This window comes from Lipotes vexillifer, unplaced genomic scaffold (assembly GCF_000442215.2).
Source record: "Lipotes vexillifer unplaced genomic scaffold, Lipotes_vexillifer_v1.1 scaffold65, whole genome shotgun sequence".
Lineage (NCBI taxonomy): Eukaryota > Metazoa > Chordata > Mammalia > Artiodactyla > Lipotidae > Lipotes > Lipotes vexillifer.
In genome coordinates this window covers 2,956,645-2,961,689 of record NW_006796728.1, presented here as the reverse complement: position 1 = coordinate 2,961,689, position 5,045 = coordinate 2,956,645, and positions in this window count along the sequence as shown.

Genomic DNA, 5,045 nt, shown 5'->3' with positions numbered 1-5,045 from the left:
AAAGAATAGACAAGTGTATCAATGGAACAAAATAGAGAGCTCAGAAATAGATTCTCATAAATATAATAAACTGACTTTTGACAAAAGAACAAAGGCAATACAATGGAGGAAAGACAGTCTTTTCAACAAACGATACTGGGAAAACTATACATCCATATGCAAAAACATGAATCTCAAGACAAAACTTACACCCTTCTCAAAAATTAACAATTTGGATCACAGCCTAACTGTAAAATGATTAACTATAAAACTCCCAGGAAATAACATAGGAGAAAATCTAGACGTCCTTGGGTATGCTGATGACTTTTAGATATAACGTCAAAGGCACAATCCATGAAGGAAATAATTGATAAGCTAGACTTCATTAATATTAAAAATGTCTATTCTATAAAAGGCACTGTTAAGAGAATGAAAAAACAAATCACAGACTAAGAGAAACTATTTACAAACTTTTCACTTATCTGATCAAAGACTGTTATCCAAAATATACGAAGAACTCTTAAACCTCCCAAAATAAGAAAACAACAAGATTTTTAAAAAATGGGCCAAAGGCCTTAACAGTCAGTACATCACATAAGATATACAGATGGGAAATAAGTATATGAAAAGATGCTCCATATTATGTCATCAGAGAAATGAAAATTAAAACAATAATGCAATACTACTACACACCTATTAAGTGGCCAAAGTCCAGAACACTGACATTAAATGCTGGTGAGGATGTGGTGTAACAGGAATTCTCATTCATTTACAGTGGGAATGCAAAATGGAATACTTTCTTTGAAGGACTATTTGGACATTTCTTACAAAATTAAAATACTCTTATCATACGATTCACAAATTTTGCTCCTTGGTATTTTCCCAAAGGAGTTGAAAACATACCTCCATACCAAAGCAGGCATACAGATGGCTACAGCAGCTTTATTCATTGTTGCTAAAATGTGGAAACAACCAAGATATTCTTCTGCAGATGAATGGGTAAATAAACTGTGGTACATTCAAAAAGTGGCATATCACTCAGCACTAAAAATAAATGAGCTATCAAATCATTAAAAAACACAAAGAAAGATTAGATATTAGTAAGTGAAAGAAGACCATCTGAAAAGGTTACATACTGTATGATTCCAATTATACATTTCAGTAAAAGCAAAACTATCTAGACAATAAAAATATCAGTGGTTTCCAGGTGTTATGGGGAGGGAGAGATGAATAGGCAGAGCAGAGAGGATTTTTTGGACAGTGAAACTACTCTATGATACTATAACAGTGGCACATATCATCATATGTTTGTCCAAACCCATAGAATGTACAACACCTAGAGTGAACCCTAATGTAAACTATACATTTTGAGTGATAATCATGTGTCAAGGTAGATTCACCAATTATAATAAATGTACCACTCTGGTGGGGATATTGAAAATGGGGGAGGCTATGCATGTATGGAGGTAGGGGGCATATGTGAAATCTCTGTACTTTATGTTTGATAATGATTGCTGTAATCTTAAAACTGCTTTAAAAATAAACTCTATTTTAAAAAGTTGCAAAGACTTCATACTATCTCCATTTTTTGAGGGTACCCTCATATAGAAAATTTTTAAACTACCAAAAGAAACATTAAAAACCTGTAACACCCTCCATTGAGAGGTGATGTTCCTTCCTCTCAAACTTCAATAAAATGAGTAATGTTTTGGTCAACAGAATGTGGTGGAAGATGAGCAATAGAAAGTGATATAAATTCCACTTGGCTCTCTCTTAGAACACACACTTTGGAAGACCTGATCCTAAATATGAGAATTCTGGCCACCCTAACCATGATGGCTAGATCACAAGGAGAGAAAGCGATTCCTGAAGAATTTCAGTTGTTCCAGCTCTGAGCTGTTCAAGTCTTCCCATCCCAATTACCAGATTTGTAAATGTAGAGCCCTTTGAGATAACCCAAACCCCAGACAGTATTGTACAGCAACAGCTTGATGGACCCTAAGCTAGAATGGCCTAGCTGAGCCACTCCAATTCTTGATCCACAGATATCATGAGAGATAATAATTACTATTGTTTTAAGCCATTTAAATGTCACTTAATTTGGGGTGACATTAAACAAAAATAGTAACTGATAGAGAAATGTCTCATTATTCTGCAATTATTCTTGCTATCTTTATTTTTAACAATCATTTTAGATACACATTTAATCCAAGTTTAAAATTGATATTTTATTTTTTATTTCAAAGAAATCCTAGAGCAATTTGATTCTATTTACTATCTCCTGCACACACACAAACACACATACATCTATATGTTTATAATTTTTAGTATGCAAAAACTCATTATAATTGTTTTTAAATATCAATGTCTGTTGACCTTAACCCATACATTTACTGTTTCTGGAGGAATAAACAATCTTAGCCATTATAGCATCTATTATTTCCTGTGTTATGTTCTCAGCTCTGTTTTTATCTGTCTGTCTCTCAAAATTCTGAACTCACAAAACTTATTGATTAAAACATATGGCTCTCTCCCCCACATCTCTGAGCTTCTCTTTTAGGTATTCCACCATTTTATTCCTCTTTGTTGAGTTCTGCATAATTTCTTCTCAACTTTATGTCAGTTTATTAATTTCCTCTCAACTATGTCTAAACCATTGTTTTAAAAATACATTATATTTATATGTATTTTACCTATGTACAAATTTTATTTTACAGTTCTATAAGTTCTACTTGTTTCTAAAACTATCAAAATGCATAATTTAGAATTTTACCTAAATTTTTTGTTCTATAGTGATCCACATGTTTTAGAAATATAAAGTTTTAGAAATCAATTTAGAAATCAATATTTTTATGTACTTAAATGTATAAAAGATATTGTTTAATAAAAATAGTATAAATTAGGATATATTGGGCAGTGGAATACTAAGTATAAATAATACTGTGTAATTGCTCTCAAAAAGTTTGTTATAATGTAAAAGAAAAGCAAAGGAAACAGAATTATTTCCAATGATATAACTTATGAGCTCCAAACTAAATCTGATAAGTACTAAGCTTGAATATCAGTATTACCCCTAAAATATATAGTAAATGCCTTGACAGCTTAATTCATGTACAGATTAGTTTTGTCAATAATTTTTAATAATACATGGTCTTCAAGAATATATATTATTAATTAAAATATATTGGGTAAATAAATTATAAGGCATATTTGGGGCAAGTATTTAGGTCCCATTGTTCTTTTTACCCACTTGTATGAGTTACTTATATATGATATATTTGAGAGAAATGTCAGATGGATTACTCTTCATTGCCAAGTGTGTTTCACTGCCCAATTTTTGGATTAGTAGTAGAACTAATGCCAAAGTAAGCTGTATCTAGATGTAACTGGAAGAACAAGCAAATGAAAGGCTAATGCTGAGAAGTACAGGGAAAAGTGGTTCCTGTTGTTCAGGATGGCTAAGAGGAAGATAGCTCCTAGAGATCTGCCTGTCACTGCCCCATGGCCCAGGTGTCAAGGGACTATGTGGCACTGTATCTCAGATAAGGCACTCACTTAGCTATTCTTGACTCTTTTCACCCAAGTGATACTAAATTATTTGTTAGAGGTAGAATTTTGAAATTAATATTCTCCTCTCTTTGATGTGCAATAATATATATGATATTTTATGATATGATATGATATAATATAAAATATTGTTGTATTTCACATGCCTTCTATAGAAATTACCTTCTCCACAAAACATTCTTAGAAGACTTACAGGAAATATTCTGAATTTTGTAAATTAGAATGGAACACTGAGAGGAAGATTGTGTCAAGTTAAAATGAAGAGAAAAATAGCCATTATAGGCAGAATCAGAGGGAAGAGAAGGCTGAAATTAAATTTATGTTTAGAATGTGTTCCAAATGGCCGTGTTAAAAATTATAATGCAATATTATAAAATAAACTCAGATGCCTCTAAAAATTCAGAGATACCAAAAACACGGGATATATGTATACATATAGCTGATTCACCTTGTTGTACAGCAGAAACTAACATAAAATTGTAAAGCAATTATAATCCAATAAAGATGTAAAAATAATACAAAATAAAATAAAATGGGGCTTCCCTGGTGGCGCAGTGGTTGAGAGTCCGCCTGCCGATGCAGGGGACACGGGTTCATGCCCCGGTCCGGGAAGATCCCACATGCCGCGGAGCGGCTGGGCCCGTGAGCCAAGGCCGCTGAGCCTGCGTGTCCAGAGCCTGTGCTCCGGAACGGGAGAGGCCACAGCAGTGAGAGGCCCGCGTACCGCAAAAATAAATAAATAAATAAATAAATAAAAATAAAATAAAATAAAATGGCTGCTTTTAATATTTTCCTGTGGTCCACAATCTAAGTTTTGATTTGCAAGCCTATTTTTAAATATATAGCTGATAAACACAGCCTCAGATTCATAATTTTATACTAACCACTAGGCAATTAATTCTCTTATGTATATTTCCTTTTTCAGTGAGATTTTTCTTTACCCTTATCAGAGATAGTCAGCACATATTCATGTGATCTAAAGTGTAATATATTCAGCTTTATTACTGCCAGGATAACATACATTTTTTCAGTGGGATAGTGTTACACAAAATTAAATCTCTCTTAATGGTGGTCATTGTACAGGTGTAAGCCTGACCATGAAGTATTATTAAGTGCTATTGACCTATATATTTTCTGAATCATAATGTCCCTGAGTTTTAGTAATCAACTATATGCTAACTAGAAAAATAAAAACATTTTTAAACATTAAATAAACAGTTTTAAAAGGATATGTATTTTCAAGACTGATGAAAAAACTGTCATATTGCTAGTATTAGGACTAAGCAGTAGAAATCTTTAGAAAGCAATATGAAAATATGTATCCATAAAAATGATAATATTTGTACTTATTTCTAGTAATTTGTCATTGGAAAATAATGAAAAAATATGCATAAATATATTTGTCAGAATTTTAATATATATAAAATCTTTATTATATATATGTATATGTATTCTACTCTAATTTTTTTTTTTTTTTTTTTTTTTTTTTTTTTTTTTTT